General features: G+C 43.5%; 1 protein-coding gene across 2 annotated transcripts in view; it reads left to right on the forward strand.

The window, feature by feature from the left end:
- Positions 1-19,917, forward strand: part of LOC148037340 (uncharacterized) — an 84,017-nt gene that overhangs the window by 49,791 nt on the left and 14,309 nt on the right. The window lies entirely within an intron of this gene.

Raw genomic sequence — 19,917 nt, forward strand, 5'->3', positions numbered from 1 at the left:
AGCTAAAATGACACACAACCCCAACCCCCTGCCAAACCCCAACAGTTGATTCTAGTTGTATCCAATAGCATTAGCAGATAGGTTTAAACAGATTTTAGGTGTGACAGATAGGAATAACAAAATTGAGCATCAACATTATGCACCTTAGTCCTCTGGTGAAACTGACTACAGGGAACTCCTATAAGCAGAATGGTGGGTTGATTGGCGGTAATTTTACTAACTGCCAATGCGCCAGTGAGTTGGCAATTGTAGAAACCGAGTCAAAATAGATCTAAGAATGTCTTCCTAACAAGTAAACATTCACATTAGAGTGTCATAAATCTTTGAAAAACAAGCTTCTGAGCTGCATTCCAACTCAGATGTGATGATGCTAAATGTCCTGGGATTTTTGATGCAATATCTTCTCTGATTGTCTGTTTCACTGCTCTTCTGTTGCTCTTCTTTGTCTTCCTTAAATTGCAAGCTGTGCACAGCCACTAGCTGTAGGAGCTTCTGCTTGCAGTGCTGCTTTCTTTTTCGTTTTTTGGTGTTCTTTTCCCTGTGAAAGAGATATTTATGAAATTATAGAACCTTAACATAACAGTGTCAACTTTTGTTTACAACTGAAAACCATCAAAATAGCAGCTCCTGAGTTTCTTTCTTCCACATGCAGTGATTCTGCAGTGTTTCTCAATGCGATTTTGTGATTGCCTCCTTGACTCCTATTCTACTGCTCGCCTTTGTCTTCCTTAAATTCATGGCTAGCAGGAATGGTGAAACAGGAAGGTTGCATTCTGGGAATGGGACATTCGAAAAGTAGATTAATTTTTAGAAAATTTTCAAAATTCTGAAATGAGCACTTATCAAGTATCCAAAGAAGCTCAATAAGCACATTTGAAAGATTATATTGCAGTATTAAAGACAAAATGAATGATGCAACATATTTTAAGAGTAATCAATGTTATAACATGACTACATGCTACATTAAAAAGTCTGAAGATTCAAGAGCCATAAATATAGGCAAAAAACTTGAAAGCTGAAGCACATATCATAAAGAGCCAAGATCCAAGCTGTACAGCCAATCGGAAAAACAAAAAACCAACAAACAGGTTGGAGATTGTGCATCATATATGGCAAGCTGATTGTAAGTTGCATCTGTCAAGAATTAAGGCTTAAGGGTTGCTAGGCTCCTCCAAGATGTCCATGCTAGCATCTTATTTGAAATTATCATTCACATGGCTTTTGATGAGTTTATCTTGTTGAAGCCTACACAAGGTTTCGAGTCTCCTCATTTTGTTGCTAGGTTATAGGTCTAGGGTTGGCATTTTGCATAATCAGCAGATTTAGAGGACTTCCATGCAAGTAAGGGGTGGGGTATCTATTGCCAAAAGTCCCAAATGTAAGGAAAGGGGGTCAGGAGTAAGATTGGAGCTGTTGAGATATCAATATGTAGGGGGGACTTGAGAAGGTCATTGTGCAGCGCGGACTTTGGTTTAGAACCTTGGAGCTAGACAATAATCATTGTCAAGATGAGAGAAAGGTCAACCCCCTACTTGTAAATGATGAGCATGAGAGATTGCTAGGGGGCATAGAGCAGAGGGACTAAGACCTCATGAGTGGGGTCCTCCGTGTCTCCTTGAGCCCCTCCCTAGGCTCTTGGACATACCCTTTTACTTGCTTCTATCACTCCATCCCCCATTGAGTAAAGGGATTGGTCTTCATAGTCACACTTGCAAAGCATATGCCACGTGGCAACTACCACGTGGCAACAGTCGGACTGCATTAGTTGGCTGCATTTAATGCAGTTGACCTGATTAATTATTGGCATTATTTCTAGTTCATAAATAGGCTGAGTTTCCAGCAGTCTTGGCATATTGTCTCTCATAGATTTCAGTGTGTTGACTGTGGAGATTGCTCTGGGGCTGACGGAGATCTAGATCTTGGAGGTGGAGACATATGTATATATTTTCTTTGCACCCGTGTATAGTTCTGCATCCTTATACGACATTCTTCATTGCAGATTTTCTATGTTTCATTGTCTCTTTTTCTCTATCTCTTCTCTCTTTGTTCACTCTTTGTCATGGTCATTCACTTCTGCATTGCTTCACTCTGACATGGTATCAGAGCATTGAAGGACTTGACCTATTTGAAGAGGAGTTTCAACGCGACATAAGGCTACGTTTTCAGCGTTCAAGTGTGAGCAGGTGGGCTGCTCCACAACAGAATAAGGCTGAGGCGAGTGTGGACATGCGAGAAAAGAGAAGATTTGCTGAAGTTGCTTTTGTTTTTACTGTTAGAGAAGGAAGAAGACAGCATTTTTGGCCTTCATGTGCAGATTTTATGTTTTCATCACCTCCGGCGGGTGAAAAAGGAATGGGACGAGCAAATGTCAGCCCTAGCAGGCTGTATTTACACAGTCAAAGGGGACTGTTTTTTGTGTTTTGTGCAGGCATTGTAGGTGATGATGTCTTCTGAGGCCAAGACAGAGTTTCAGGCGATCATGGATCAGAAGGCTGTCCTACTGGTTCTTCCTTCAGATCAAAAGCTCGATGGTGAGAACTACTGTATCTGGCGGGTCATGATGCTTGCCATATTGGAGTCCTATGATTTGGCGGAGCTTGTTATGGAGGCTATCAATCGTCCTTCTTCGCAAGACAAGTCTAGACTCTCTTTCAGTGGGAAGGCGGAGTTTGCAAAGGCTCAAGCATATTGGGATAAACTCAATGCTTGCATTCGCTCGTTTTTATTTCTCTCATGTACTACAACAGTTATCTCTCATATAGAGCATTTGACGGTGGCTTGAGAGATATGGCTAGAGTTGGATCAAATGTATAATTGGACGATTGTTATGAGGTGAGTTTCTTTGGTAGTGCAAATGAGGACTATGAGTGTCAACAAGTCATCATCCATGCAGAAGTATATCAACAAGCTAAGGTAACTTCAGATGCAAGTTCAAAATGTAGAGAAGGTGATCACTTCTGAAGACATGGTGATAATTCTTCTTTCGCAATTACCGCCTTGCTTTAGTGGCTTTTATTCCGCCTTGATTCCTTCAGTGCGATTTGAGACTCTTCAGTAGGAAGAGTTGGTTCCTATGGTCTTGGACCACGAGAAGCAACTGAAAGGAAATAATACTTCGAAATCTGAAGCTTTGGTTGGTCAATCCTCTCAGAAGAAGGGGAAGGACCAAAAGAAAAAGAAGGAAGACAAATCTAAGAAGGACAAAGATAAGGAATCTACTTGTCACATTTGTGGCAAAATAGGTTACTAGAAGAAGGATTGTCCCGATAAGGAAAAAAAGGAGGAGAAGAAGGAGAAATCTTCCAAGGTTTCCAGAGCGGTGGCTGCTCCCTCGTTAGCTGCTTTCCTCCATTTGGAGGTGGTTGAGGATTCGACCCTGTCGGCTTTTGATGTTGCGTTGACAACCCCATTTACTTGGGAGTGGATTGTTGAGAGTGGTGCCTCTAGGGACATGACTCCTTGAGTAGGTGTTACTCATTTGCGGCCTTCTTATAGTTAGATTCTTATTGTAGATAGTTCGCCTGTTCCTATTCAGGGATGGGGCAACATGCATCTTTTTCCAGATGGGCGCGGTGGTGCCCATGCATCTCAGGTACTTTATGTGTCGGCTTTGGGATATCATTTTCTCTTGGTGCACAAGATTTGTGCCCTCAGTCTCTTGGTCGAATTTGATGTGGATTCTTGATCGAGGATTGAGAGCAGTTCTTTCTTCATCAGGTTATGCGGAAAATGGGCTCTACAAGCTGCGGTCTTCTTATTGAGCTAAAACATGCATTACTTGTTGATTAGCCTCTTAAATAGCCCCAAAACACACTAAAAAATGCTCTTTTAGAGTAAAAACCCTAAAATGGGAAGCGGTTCGAGAGAGTTCAGTGTAAACTGTGAAGAAAACTGCTAGGGTTTGCATAGAGGACACACAAAGTGTACAACCACGACAAAAACACAAAGAGATAGACATAGACACAGAGGGCAAAACTCAAACCCTAAACGCAAAACTCAAAACTCAAACACAAACAGAAGAAGGGAGAGAGAGAACACAACTCTGAAGTGAATGAATGCTGTAAATGAATGTAAGAGTGTACAATGTGCTCAAGGGCAAAGCAATGTCGGAGTGTGAGGTCCACCAAAGATGGATCCCAAGTCTGTGACCACAAGTCGGACTGTAGGAGTGCTGAATAGTGAATGGCAGCAGTTTGGTCACCAAAACGCAGCAGTTTGGAGATTGGAAACTGGTAAATGCAGCAGTGTACCGCCGATCGGAGGCTGGAAACCACGCACAGTTTGCTGTAAACAGTAAGCTGAAACGGTGTGTGACGTGGCTGGCGATGACTACATGATCAGATCGTAGCAGATGATGATGTCACCAGCAGCTGATGTCAGCATGGACAAAGGTGCATGCAGCAGGAGAAAACACGGATGGAGTGGCAACAGTCTCGAGGGTTGGACAGCCATGTGGGAGGAGGTCGATGGCTGAAATCTGCACCTAGAGTGAGAAACCTGCAGAGACGGAATGAGGCTGAATGGGGGCAGCCTGTCTATTTATAGATATGGAAGGGCACTCCAAAAATTAGGGTTTCGATTGAACTCTCTTGAACTGCTTCCCGTTTTAGGGTTTTTACTCTAAAAGAGCATTTTTTAGTGTGTTTTGGGGCTATTTAAGAGGCTAATCAGCAAGTAGTGCATGTTTTAGCTCAACACCCCCTCTCAAGCCCAAAACTAAGTCGAAAGGTTAGGCTAGCCATTGTGATGTTTATTTATACCAAGGCGTCCTATCCCAAAGCAGCCAGGGCATCACAAAGGGTGCATGTCGGCTGCCCAATGTCCTACCAAGACTATAGAGGCGATGGTTATCATACCAAGGGAATCCAAGTAGTCACCCGGAGAGTACATGGCATTGGACAAAGGGGGTGCACGTCAGCTGCCTAGTGGCCTACCAAACCCTACAAAGGTGGATGGAAACACATGGCACTTTTTTTTTAACAAGTGAGGTAAATTTTATGGGATGTGGTCGATTGAGTAAAAGTGACCCAGAAGACGGGAGTAGGGAGGGTACACCCAACACATCACAAAACAGAACAAGCTAACCTATCTATGAAAAATAGGTGATGAGTTATCCATGTGATGACGGAGGATGGTGGTGGGATAACAATAGCCGCGAGTGGAAATAACTTAAGATCTGCTCAAGTGGTGCTTTGCACAATGAGATGCAAAGTATGCTACATGCCGAAGAATGCTCATGCAGCAGGTGCCACTTGGATAGTGTTCCTTATGGAAAAATTATTCGCTTGCCCTAGTGCCCTAGTACAAAGATGATGAAATCATGCAATGCAAAGGGTAAGGTACAACAGGGAGGAAAAGCCGATGTCGAAGACAAATTGCTGAAGCCTGTAGAATACCAAGAAGGATAGAAACCCCCTCTCAACCTGGATGTAGATGTCGAAGAAGGAAGAGGAGCCTGATGTCGGTCTTTGGATGGTGCCGAGAACCATAAGAAATGAAAGAAGAGGAAGTGGATGAAGCACCCCCTAGAAGAGGAAGGTAGAAGTCACCGCTAGGATAACATCGAGAGAGATGTTGCACGATCTGCCTCGGGAGGGAAACTGCCATGTTGGAAGAAGAGCAAGCACACCTAGGATGATGAAACTATGAAAGGAACAATGCGCATCCCCATGTCTCTAGCTCAGGTAGGACCAAAGCAATCTGCAAGTTAGCCCTACACTGAAAGACAAAACCCTGCAAAAGAGATGAGAATTTGCAAATACAGAGGTTAGTGGCAAGATGCTCCAAAGCAAAACATAACAAAAAGAAAATCTTACTCAAAATAAATGCAATGAATGTGTATGTGTGTGAGTAAATGCAATGGAAGATAAAAGAATGGAAGAGCTAAAGACAATGAATCCTATGGGCCTAACTCTAAGAGTGCGAAAAATTAATGCTAGACTGACCTAAGGTATCCAAAAGGACCTAGAGACATGCTAGTCTATGAAGGTGGGTATCATTGCGTATGTCCAATAGAAAGGATCTCCTAAGGGAACGGCTGACGAGGTTGGGAGGAAGGTGAGATAGATGCATGAAGTGCAATAGGATCAGAACCTGCAGACCAATCAGCCAGTTCCTCAGGGATAGTGAAAGAGATGGGCTGTTGAGGCTGTACTCGAGCCACATTTCCAGCAACAACGGGTGTTGAAGGAGCAGATGAAGCAGGAGTAGAAGGCGTAGCCGCACTGGATTGTGCAGTCGCACCAGTTTGCAGAGGCTTTTTAGGTCGAAGACCTTGGGCCTTGGAGTGACATTCCTCGTCCACATGGCGTGTTCTCTGGCAGTGTGTGCAAAATTGGTTTTTCTAAGGGAGTTGCTGCCAGATAGGTCTAGGTTCTTTGGTTCCATCAGAGGAAGAGGAGTCACCCTTGCATTGGCTTGCCTTCGCATCTTGCGAGTTCTTGCCACTGATGGTTTTCCCTCCAGAAGAAGAGGCAACTAATCCCCTTTGCTCTAAATAAGGCTGTGATGAGGATTTCTTGTGGACTTGATCATGCAGCCTCGCGTAACGCAAGAAGTAGCACTCAAACTGGTAGAAGGTTGGCGATCGAGGTTGGGAGATGATGTGTTGTATGAAATTAAAGTACTTTGCGGGCAACTTATTTAAGAAGAATGTAACGTGATCGTCATTTGACTTGGGAGAGCTAGTAGTGGCAAATTTGGCAAGTAACCGCCGATATTCAGCCAGCTTGACTTCCAGATCATCTCCTTCTTTAATATAGGACTCTTGAATCTCAAAGTCGATATTGATGCGCTGAGTACGATCAAGAGCCGCATAGCGGTCGAGAAGGTGACTCCAATGCTTTGACGTGAGCGGGAAGTGCTGCAACTGAGAGTGAAACTTAGGAAGCAATCCCTGCATTAGTTCAATATTGGCTGTGGCATTGCCGGCTCTCCATTGACGGATGTAATCAGGGTGAGCTAGTCGAGGGTTCGGCATAGGCTCTAGATCAATGACGAGGTCCCAAAGACCTTGAGACTCAAGCACTTCTTGCATGAAATTAGACCAAGTGGTGAAATTTAACCCGTTAAAATGTGTCTTATCCGTGAAGGCATTCTTGGCCGTTGCCAAAGGAGTGGTAATGCTCGGAGATGGATAGTGTGAAAAAGTGTAGTGCGGGTAGGATGGGGGAGTGGAGTACACTTGGGAATGGGCCCCAGAGTGCCCACCAGGCATGCGGGTAGTGTGCAAGGTGGATCCATAGGTAGGGATTGGTTGACTAGGCATGGGCATGGTAGCCACATGAGAAACCCAAAGAGGTGGGATGGGAACACGGAAAGTAGAAGAGGGGAATCCCTGCGTAGGTGTAACCCAAGGAGAGTGTGAGGACGCACCATAAGCTGAGTATGGAAACCCCTGCATATGAGTAGTCATGTGAGATGTGAAGCTAGGGACAGTGAGGGGGATGCCCATCACAGTGGACCCAGGAGTTATGGGTGTGCTCATTTGCTGAAAGGTGAGAGGCAGTGTGTTAAAGGGTGGCATTCCCCCTAACGAAGTAGTTTGGTGCAAAGAGGTAGAGAATGGGGTGGAGAAGGAAAAGGTGGTAGGAGCGGAGATGGAAGATCCAACCCCTAGGGTGTGTGATGCACATGTGGAGTGTAATCCAAGGTTTTGGAAAGATGATGAGAGGTGATCAAGGTGTGATATAGAAGAGGGTGGGATGGGAGGGAAGTGAGAAGTGTATGTGATATGGTCAAATGAAATAGAAGCTGTAGATGTGCCTGAATTTTTTCTGCTCCATGAGACCCCTCTATGGTCAAATGAAATAGAAGCTGTAGATGTGCCTGAATTTTTTCTGCTCCATGAGACCCCTCTATTGAAGTTCACATATGCAAAGTCATCTGGATCCTGTACCTCAAAAGAAGAAACAGGTGAGGGTTTTGATTCATGCAACACAAAAGAATGGTACAATCCTCACATTGGACCTGGCTGAGATGATGAAGATGGATCGCCAGACGTTCTGGATGCAGTATGTCCTCCATGGGGTTGTTTAAGAGGCTAACCAGCAAGTAATGCATGTTTTAGCTCAACATAAACCGTGATTTGGGAGGCTCCAATCCACATCTATAAATAGACAGGCTACCCACCATTCAATTCTATCCTTATTTGTAGGTTACACAAGCGCACACACCCTCTGCTGCTGTTGGCGCCCAGTTTCTAGCATACAGCTTGCCTCCATCTGCTGTCCAGCCATCATCGGTTGCAGCCACATTATCCTCAGCCTATCCATTGCTGTAGGAGACAGTTCCTAGCTGTTGGCGACTACTCTGGACTGCTGTTCCAGCCTGCCGCGCATTGTCGCCAAGGTCAGCCTGCCTGCATTTTCAGCATTGCAGGCCTTGTCACTCTCCGACACACCTTCTCCAGCTGTCGCCTTGCTGTTTGGAGCACTTGTGCACAGTTTTCAGCTTCCGATCGGTGGTACACTACTGCGTTTACCGGTTTCCAGCCTCCAGACTGCTGCGTTTTGGTGACCAGTCTGGTGCCATTCACTATTCAGCACTCCTATACTCCGACTGGTGGTCACAGACTTGGGATCCGTCTTCAGTGGACGTCACACTCTGACATTGCTCTACCCTTGGGCACACTATACACTCTTACATTCATTTACAATATTCATTCACTTTAGAGTTGTGTTTTTTCTCTCCCTTCTTCTGTTTGTGTTTGAGTTTCTATGTTTGAGTTTTGAGTTTTGTGTTTAGGGTTTGAGTTTTGCCCTCTGTGTCTGCGTGTCTCTTTGTGTTTCTATCGTCGTTGTACACTCTCTGGGTCCTGAGTGCAAAGCCTAGCAGTTTTCTTCACATGGTATCAGAGGCGGTGCTCTTGTAAAGAGTATCCTGTGGATATTGTGGAGAGCTAGTCTTTGTGCGATGCACACAATACAACTCATAACCAAATCAAAATGTCTTAGACACCTTCTTCTCCAGTTCCTATGATGTCCTATCTGGCTTCTCCATGATTTGAGGCCATGAGACAGCATTATGGACTCGGTGAGGAGGACGACACTCCACTTTTACCTTCTTTTTCTACTCTCATTCTAGATTTTACTAACATGAGAAAGGAGGACTTTGAGAAGTACTATCGCAACAAGTATGGTGATGCTTACACTCCTTCTATCAGTTTTGCTACCACATTTGGACCGGTTGGTGAGGTTGGCCACCTCTCCGATCATGGAGGATACACAGCATTCGGAATGTCTGGCGATCTATCTTCATCATCTCAGCTAGGTCCAATGTTAGGTTTGTAAAATTATTTTGTGTTGTGTGAATCAAAACCCACGCCTATTTCTTCTTTTGAGATACAGGATCCGGATGGCTTTGCGTATGTGAACTTCAATAGAGTGGGCTCATGAAGCAGATGGCTACCATGCCCATGCCTAGTCAGCCCATCCCTACCTATGGATCCACCTTGCACACTACCCGTATGCCTGATGGGCACTCTGGGGCCTACTCTCAAGTGTACTCCACTCCCCCATCTTACCCGCACTACACTTTTTCACACTATCCATCTCCGAGCACTACCACTTCTGTTGCAACAACCAAGAATGCCTTTACGGATAAGTCACGTTTTAACAGGTTAAATTTCACCACCTGGTCTAATTTCATGCAATAAGTGCTTGAGTCTTAGGATCTTTGGGACCTCGTCATGGGTCTAGAGTCTATGAGACCCTCGTCTACCCTGATTATATCTGTGAATGTAGAGCCCGCAATGCCACAGTCAATGTTAAGCTGATGGAGGGATTGGTTCCTGAGTTTCACTCTTAGTTGCATCACTTCCCGCTCGCGTCAGAGCGCTGGAGTCACCGTCTTGACCGCTATGTGGCTCGAGATCCTAATCGGCACATCGGTCTCGACTTTGAGCTTTAAGAGTTCTCTTATTAAGGAAGGGATGATCTGAAAGTCAAGGTGGCTGAATATCGGCAGTTACTTGCCAAGTTCGCCACTACTGGCTCTCCAAAGTCAGATGGCGATCGAGTTGCATTCTTTTTGAATAAGTTGCTCGAAAAGTACTTCAATTTTATTCAACACATAGTCTCCCAATCTAGATTGCCAACCTTCTACGAGTTTTAGTGCCAGTTTTTGCGTTATGCGAGACTACATGATCAAGTCCACAAGAAATTCTCATCACAATCTATTCAGAGCAACGGAAGTTGGTTGTTTCTTCTTCGTGAGGGCAAACCACCAGTGGCAAGAACTTGCAAGATGCAAAGGCAAGGCAATCAAAGGGTGACTCCTCTTCCTCAGATGGAACCAAAGAATCTAAACCTACTTGGTAGCAACTCCCTAGGAAAAACCGGTTTTGTATACATTGCCAGAGAGTAAGCCATGCGAACGAGGAGTGCCGCTCCAAGGTCCAAGATCTTCCACCTAAAAGCCTTAATAGACCGATGCGACTGCACAGCCCAGTGGGGCTATACCTTCCGCTCTTGCTTCATCTGCTCTTTCAGCACTTGTTGTTGTTGCTGGACATGTGGCTCGAGTATAGCCTCAGTAGCCCATCTCTTTCACTACGCCTGAGAGACTCGCTGATGGGTCTACAAGTTCTGATCCTGTTGCACTTCATGTATCTATTTGACCTTCCTTCCCACCTTGTTAGGCGTTCTTTTGGCAGAGCCTTGCTACTGGACATACATGATGGTGGCCCGGTGTGTAGCATCTCTCTTGATGCTATCATTGCGGTGACTTCTACCTTGCTCTTCTAGCGGGGTGCTTCATCCACTTCATCTTCTTTCGTTCCTTATGGTTGTCGGCACCATATGAAGATGGACTTCAAGCCCTTGTTCCTTCTTCAGCATCTACATCCAGGTTGAGAGGGGGATCCTACCCTTCTTGGTATTCTACAGGCTTCAGCACTTTGTCTTCGATACTGATTCCTTCCCCCTGTTGTACCTCACCCTTTGCATTGCGTGATTTCATCATCTTTGTAATAGGACGCTTGGGCAAGTGAACAATTTCCCCATGAGGGACACTGTCCAAGTGGCACTTGCTGCATGATTATTCTTGAGCATGTAGCATACTTTGCATCTCATTGTGCAGGGCACCACTTGAGCGGATCCTAATATTTTTTCACCGGTGGCTATTGTTACCACACCACCATTCTCCTTCATCACATGGATACCTCATTCCTTATTTTTCCTCATCATTGACACCTTGAGTGGATGGGTAAGCTTGTTCTGTTTTGTGATGTGTTGGGTGCACTCTCCCTACTCCCATCTTCTGGGTCACTATTACTCAATCGACCGCGTCCCATAAAATTTAATGTACTTATTTTTTTAAAAAAAGTTCAATGTGGTTCCATCCGCCTTTGCAGGTCTTGGTAGGCCACTGGACAGCCGATGTGCACCCTTTGTTCGATGCCCTGTCCTCTCTGGGGTGACTACTTCGATTCCCTTGGTACGATAACCATTGCCTCTGTAGTCTTGGTAGGTTACTGTGCAGCCGACGTGCACCCTTTGTTCGATACCTTGGCTACTTTGAGGTGGGATGCCTTGAGGTCAATAAACATCACAGTGGCTGGCCTAACCCTTGGGGTCAATAAACATCATAGTGGCCGGCCTAACCTTTCAGCTCAGTTTTGGGCTTGAGAGGGGGTGTTGAGCTAAAACATGCATTACTTGCTGATTAGCCTCTTAAACAGCCCCAAAACACACTAAAAAATGCTCGTTTAGAGTAAAAACCCTAAAACGGGGAGCGGTTCAAGAGAGTTCAGTGAAAACCTCAATTTGGGAGGCTCCAATCCACATTTATAAATAGACAGGCTGCCCACCATTCAGTTCTATCCTTGTTTGTAGGTTATACTAGCCCACACACCCTCTGTTGCTAGTGGCGCCTAGTTTCCAGCATGTAGCTTGCCTCCATTTGCTGTCCTGCTATCATCGACTGCAGCCACATTATGCTCAGCCTGTCCATTAGCTGCTGGTGAATGCTCTAGACTATCCTAGACTGCTGTTCCAGCTTGCCGCCCATCATAGGCAAGGTCAGCCAGCTTGCGTTTTCAGCATTGCAGGCCCTGACAATCTCCGACACACCTTCTCCAACTGTCGCCCTGCTGTTTACAGCACATGTGCATGGTTTTCAGCTTCCGATCGGTGGTACATTCCTGCGTTTACCAGTTTCCAGCCTTTAGACTGTTGTGTTTTGGTGACTAGCTTGCTGCCATTCACTATTCCTACACTCTGACTGGTGGTCATAGACTTGGATCTGCCTCCGGTGGACATCACACTCCGACATTGCTTTGCCTTTGAGCACACTGTACACTCTTACATTTAATAACAACATTCATTCACTTCAGAGTTGTGTTCTCTCTCTCCCTTCTTTTGTTTGTGTTTGAGTTTTGAGTTTTGCGTTTAAATTTTGAGTTTTGCTCTCTATGTCTACGCGTGTCTCTTTGTGTTTCTGTCGTGGTCGTACACTCTGCGTGTCGTCAGTATAAACCCTAGTAGTTTTCTTCACACTTTTTTTACCTTGACTTCTCTTCTTCTTATCTCTCAAACTCAGTACGAGCTTTTGCATACTCGGTTTGGTCATCTCGATTATGAATATCTTCAGAAGGCTTCCAAGGACCAGTTTGTTCGAGGTTTGCTAGATATTGTGGTGAGTCAACACCCTTGTGTATCCTGTATCCGTGGGAGGCAGACTCGTGGTGTTGTTCCTATCAAGGCTTTGAGGCAGTCTTTAGCACCCTTGGAGCTTGTTTACAGATCTTTGTGGATTGATGAGGACACAATCCCTTCGTGGGAGTTTGTATTTCATGCTCGTTATAGATGTTTACAGCAAGATGACATTGTTCTATTTCTTGAAGTTGAAGTTGGAGGCTTTCTCCATCTTCAAGGATTGGTTGCTCTTTGAGGAGAACCGATCGGGTGGAAGTTGAAGACCTTACGATTGGATAAGGGCGGATAAATTGTTTCTAATGAGTTTGCTTGGTTTTGTGCAGATCGTGGCATACACTAGGAGTTTGCCAATACAAACACGTCTTAGAAGAAAGACATTTTGGAGCAGAAGAATCGTAGTTGATCAAGATGGCCCATACCATGATGGAGCATCGTTAGACACCTCAGTGTCTATGGGTTGAGGTTGTGGCTACTTCACATCCTTAATTGTTTCCTTACTTCTACTATTGTTGGTATGACTCCTTTTGAGGCGTACTTTGGATCAAATCCCGATGTTCCTTATTTCAGGGTTTTTGGGTATGATGCTTATTTCACATCTCGAAGGCAGCGTGAAAAATTTGAAGTGGTTTCGAGAAGACACGTGTTTGTGGGCTACAACTTGCAATCTCAAGACTACCGATTGTATGATCTTGTTAAATGGGATGTCTATAAGAGCGGTGATGTTCGGTTTGTGGAGGTTCCAACCCCAAAGGGGGGTGAGGATCACCATGTACTTGGAGATCCCGGTGATAGCTAGGCCCGAGCGACTGCTCCTCTCAAGCCTGTCCCTCTTGAGAACTCTTCTTTGGATGAGGAGCCTACTTTCCAGCCATCAGATTCACCGATTGGTCCTCTGTTGATGGTGGACCTTCTTGAAACTTCAGCAGATCGAGAGCACCGAGGTGAGATTTAGCCTTGTTCTCGTTGGGCTCATGACATGCTTCGAGATTCATGGATTGAGGGGGTCCCTAAGGAGTGGCAACCGCAGGATGGACCGCTGTCGGAGCGTTTGGGGTTAAAAGTCTACCATGGGGGTAAGAGACAGTAGGGTGAAGGGAGATTCAGGGAGAGCAATTTATGAAAGAGAAGGGGTTCGAAAAAATAGAAGATGTAGAAGAATACTCAGAGGTGAAGCCTGTCAATTTATTTCTACATCTTGAGAAAATAAATCCCTTGTAGACCAAAAACGTGCATAAAACAATAGCTTCCTCTTTGTTGCTCAGACTGTCAATCCGATGCTTCCATTGACTTCGAAAGGTGAGAATTCTTCGAGATCACTTCTCCTCCTTCTAGTTCAAAGTGCTATTTATTGCCTGAAAACTGCAATCGTGCGTCACACGATTTCTCCAAACCTTCTTCTTGTATAAAATCTCCTAAAAATGACTAAAAGCTACTTGTTTTTTTTTACATGTCATCCTATTCTAGAAGTTGTCTACAGTTTTTGGATATTTAGAAGAGATAATATCAAAAATATCAAAAATAGGCTAAACTTGTAAAAAAATCTAGTATTTTTGATCCATCCACACTACAGACACTGACATTAATGACTAATATGGAATTAGCTCTCTAGATCAATAAGAAAGCCGAATGATGGTGCACTCTTAGAGTTTCTCATACTATGTCCGCATAGCGGCACAACTTCCACCCCCAGCCACTGGAATCCTTAGAGCTGTTCCATCCACCTTATTTAATGCATAGGTAGCATTGTCAAAAACAAACCTTACCTCATATGGACTAAACCACCGCTTTCCCATTTCCGACTGACACTGTTGATTTTCCAAGTTGCTGACATAAACGAGCACCTAGTCCCCTTCTTGTATAGCTCGTGGTTGAAGTCTATGTCACTTGTTAAACCTCTTCTTGTTCTTGATCCGTGTAGTCTTCAGCTTTTTCATGACTGTCTCAATGTCTTTAGGCCTTCTTTCTAACTGCCTAATGCGTAGGACTAGCAACTCTTGTCTATTCAAACCCTCTTCCCATGGTAGAACACTCCAAGTAGGAATAGTCTCCTCAATATGCATGATTGATTGTTGTCCATACATTAATTCAGCATGCATATACCTTGTAACTGCACTATGAGTGGTCCTATTAGCCCATAAAGCAAAGGGTAACATTCTTGGCCACTCTTTTATCTTGCCCTTGCATGACTTTGCTAATGCCTTATGATAGGATAATGACCTCTTTCAGTTTTTCCATTTGCTTTAGGATTATAGGTTGAAGTTAAAGCTAGCTTGATACCCAATCGTGAAAAGAAGTCACGAGCCTCATCCGCATCCAATTCTCCTCTATCTACAACCACTTTACCAGCACAACCATACTTGCAAAAGACTTGTTCCAATAAGAACTTGCGAATTGCTTGAGTAGTAGTCGTACTAAGAGCTTGACCTTCCACATGATTTGTCAAGTCTTCTCGTGCAAGCACAAGATATCTCATATTTCATAAACCTGTAAGCATGGTAACCAAATCAACTACCCATTTGTAATGTATAGACAATGGATAAGTCGGTTCAAACCCATCTCTATGCTTTACCATGGAATACATCTGACAGTCACTGCATGATCCCACATAATGCTCCACATCTTTTTACATGTTTTGCCACCAATACTTCTCTTTGATCTTGCCAAATGTGCCCCAAACTCCCTTATGTTTAGCCCATAAACTTTCATGAAACTTCTGCATCACCTATTGTTAAGAAGCCCTATCTCCGAATACATGTACATGAGCTCCTCTTTTTTGCTTTGCATGCTTCCATGAATATCCGTCTTTAAAAAAAAACCCATAAGATTTTCTTTTAATCCTTTTGAATTCAGCTTCAGACCACTTAGCCTTCTTTGACATGAGACTGAGATATTGGCCTATTTTCAGCCAATCATCCTCGTATAACTTTTCCAAAAATTGTGTTCTCATTGATGCATAACACTTATGATGCTTTCTCTCTACTGCTCATCTCTTCTCCATGGCTGTAAGCTCTTCTCTTACTGCTGAAATCCCTGTTACAACAGTTGTACCTTATGTATTTGTTGTTATGACAGCTGTACCTACATTAATGACAGCTGTACTTGCTGTTTTCAGATTTGTACTTGTAGTAACAGCAGCTGCATACTCTCCATGCTGTCATAAAGTCATTTTCAGCACCTATCACATCGTCCTCTTCATCTTCCATTAGCTCCTCTTCATCTTCAAACCTTGCTCGTGAAAGCATGTGAGCCACATGATTTTCTCTACTTGCAATATGTTGAAAATCAGGGTTAAGTGACTTTATATATGCAATCCACTGTAACATGGCAATATCGGGAGTTGAGCAATTTACTATCATGCCCAATAGAGGTAGACAATCAGTCTCTACCACTACATGAGCTCCCATAAAATATTCCCTATTACACTTAAGGGCTGTCACTACACCCCAAAGTTCTCTTTTGACTTGAGAATACCGTCATTGCCGTTCATTGACGACCTTTGCTCCAAACGCAATGGCATACTTATTCCCATCACCATCATTTTGACCCACTGCCCAACCTATGCCAATTGGGCTTGTATCCATGGTGAGAATAATAGGCTGCCCATTCTCATAATTTGCTCTCTTTAGTGTTGGGACTGAAATCGATAAGCTCTTTAACTTTTGAACTGCTTTCGTATCCTGTTTATCCCACCAGAACTTTTGCCCTTTTCTCAAGAGCAGATATAAACTTTTAGCCACATGAGCAAAATGTGGAATCCATATCAAGTAAAAGACACATGCATCCAAAAAACTTCTTACCTTGGATACATTTGAACATGTCTTCCACATCTTGCTTATGCCATCAATCTTTATTGGTGAGGGATTTCTTCCATATGGTCCACACATGTGCCCAACGACTAATACTTTCTCCACTCCAAAAATCGACTTTTCTCCTGACAGAGTCAAATGCACTTTTTCAAGACGGCTCAAAATTTTGTCACAATCAACAACATGATCAACCACAAACCTAGGTCATCTGAGGGATATACTCCCTTAAAACTTTATGCATAGCATTTATCATATGCGCCACTGAATTGATTGCTCCTTGTGGAAGTGTACACATCCTAACCAATCCAAACGGTGTCTTCATGGTAGTGATATCCTGACTTTCTAATGTAAGCTGGGACTGATCATATCCTGAGTATAAATCTCCCATAGAGTAAATTGCCTTGCTTGCAAATGCTTTTGCAAATTCATCCACTATTGGACCTAATTCAACATTCCTTACGGTGACCTTATTAATAGGTTGTAAATCTTGTATAAACCTCAAAGCACCATTCTTCTTTGGAACAGTAAACCACTGATTCGAATATGGAGGTGAAGAGGGCTTCAAATTCCTCATCTTGATCTTTATTGTTCAAAAGCTCCTGCAACTTAGGCAAATATGCTTGAGGTACTGGAATAGGCTTTAAATTCCATGGCACATGAGGTATTGTAAAGATCACCATAGGTGCAACTATGGTTGGATCAACACATCCAATTTCATTTGGTTGAAATGCAAAGGCTTTTCCATGCCTTGCCAACATTTGCAAGAAACAAGCTCTTTCTACATGCAAAAGAAAGCTTCTATCACCAGTTTTCAGCTTTTGTAAAGTTTCGGTTGTAAATTTATGTTCTACTTCATGTGGATCCCGTGAACTAGATTGTTGAGTCACTTTTTCAGCCAACCCATCACTTTCAGGCGATAAAGGCAAAGCCACAGGCTTAACCTTCTTTGCAACTGTTTTGTACTTTGTATCCATCCTTGCTTCAGCCTTGTTTTGCAGCCCATAACATTCATGCTCAGCAAACTCTTGAATGACTTCATACATCTCCAAAGTATCAACATAAATAACATCTTTTTGTACCCTGTTTCAGCATTAATTGATGTAGGAATTTCAGCCACTGTATGAATATCAACCAGCCCTGAAATATCTTCATTTGCAGCTATCAAACCATATGTCTTCAGCTCTTTTTCAGTCCATCCTACATATTTCTTTTTTGTCCTGCACATGGTTGAAATATTCTTAAAATTGCCAAGACTACATGCTGTCCATTCTTGCAATTCAGACACAAACACAGTTTTCCTCTTTCTTGGAGCATATTATCTTTCTAGAGGCACTGCCATAGTCTCCACTTATAGCTGTGCTGTCTAAAAACTCTTAAAACTCTCGTGGATTAGGTGGCATGGGATTATCCTGCAACCTGTCCTGATTGTGGGGATGATTCACACAAACAATGAGAAACTGTATTGCCTTTTGTATTGTCTTTACTCTGAACCCAAGCATACGAATAATTATTATCTAAGGCTTTTGTTTCCAGTCTTGATTTTGAAATATAGGGCTGCCCCAAAATCATCGGATAACTATATGAATCCTGTACAAAAAAATGTATTCATCCCTAACGTCTCCAATAGTCACAGGTACATTCGGAGAAGCCGCATAAAGATCCCTTGATGAATTGTTTGCTGCCCGCATGCACCATCCCAGATCTATATCAATTGGCCAACCTCCATTCTCATACAAGCTACGTGCCATAACATTGATTTCAGAACCATGATCCAAGAGAGCTATGCAAGGCGTTTCTCTTTCTCCCACTTTAACAATTGTCTCTGTTGTAGCACGAGCCCAATGCGTTCGTGAATAATGATTGCTTGGAATCAAATGAGCATCTTCTTCTTCATGTACTTGTTGATGGATATCCCCATTATACATAGCTTTCTCTCTATGCTTACTGCTGTCCATAAGACCAATTTCAGCCACAAGCTTGCTGTCTACACTTCTATTTAACCCATTTTCAATATCAGCTTGCTCCAAATCAGCATTACATGTTGTAGTGATAGGTTAGGCACGGAGATCTAGACAGACAGTTGTTACGCGCAGCGAGAGTCAGAGAGAGTGAGATAGAGCAGAGTAGAGAGTGAGCACGTTTGTAGGTACAATAACGAGAGTGTATCTTTAGGTTTTTAGATAGATATATATGTGTAAGTACAAGTGCTAAGGGTGTGCTCATAGTCGAGCACATTTAAAGGCACGAGGCATTTGTAGTGACGGGTTAGGCACGGAGATCTAGACAGACAGTCATTACGTGCAGTGAGAGTGAGAGAGAGTGAGATAGAGCAGAGTAGAGAGTGAGCATATTTGTAGGTACAATAAGGAGAGTGTACCTTTAGGTTTTTAGATAGATATATATGTGTAAGTACAAGTGCTAAGGGTGTGTTCACACCCGAGTACATTTAAAGGCATGAGGCCTTTATTCTCAACAACCTCCCACCTAAAGTCATTGTGCCTTAAGAGGAGAAAAGAATCAACTAAGTCTAGGTATATACAAAGCTGAAATACATATATCTATCCAACTCCCATCATTTGTCGGCAATGAGCAAACCACTCTACTCGAAGACCCTTCGTGAGAAGGTCTGCAGGGTTATCATCTGTATGCACTTTGACAAGCTCAATGCTCTTCCTGTCAAGTACATCTCTAACGAAGTGGTACTTCACCTGTATGTGTTGTCTTTGCATGAAAAACAGGATTCCGTGCTAGCATGATAGCACTTTGACTATCACAATGGAGAACAGGTAACTCTGAGATGCCAAGCTCTCCCACAAGATGTGAAAGTCATAAAGCATGCCTCAATGGCAGCCACATACACTGGCTCTGTAGTAGACAATGCAACACACTTTTGTAGCTTGGAGATCCAAGAGAGTACTCCTCTTGTGAAAGTAAACACATATCCAGAAGTGGACTTCTTGCAGTCCGCATGACTAGCATAGTCTGCATCCGTAAAGCCAACAACAAATGACTTCTGCTTTCCAAAGCAGATGCACAACTCCTTTGTGCCTTTGAGGTATCTCATAATACCTTTCACTGCATCCCAATGCTTCTTGCTAGGGGTTGCCATGTATTTGCTAACCACTCTTATTGCAAAAGCAATGTCAGAACGTGTAGCAACCATAGCATACATCAAACTGCCAACAGCTGAGGCATATGGTATCTTGGCCATTTCAGCCTTCTCATTATCAGATGTAGGGTTGTCCTCTGCACTAAGTTTCACATATGGAGGCAATGGAACCCCAATTGTTTTCCCCCCCTCCATATTGAAACGCTGCAAAACTTTGGAGATATACTCCTATTGAGATAGATATAGTAAGCCTTTCGATCTATCTCTGAGTATTCGCATGTCAAGAATGTGATTTGCATCACCAAGATCCTTCATGTCAAAGTTGCAATGAAGATTTTACTTCAGT

The sequence above is a fragment of the Lygodium microphyllum genome, chromosome 4 (assembly GCF_053477565.2).
Source record: "Lygodium microphyllum isolate KBCC chromosome 4, Lygodium_microphyllum_v1.1.10, whole genome shotgun sequence".
In the NCBI taxonomy this organism is placed as follows: domain Eukaryota; kingdom Viridiplantae; phylum Streptophyta; class Polypodiopsida; order Schizaeales; family Lygodiaceae; genus Lygodium; species Lygodium microphyllum.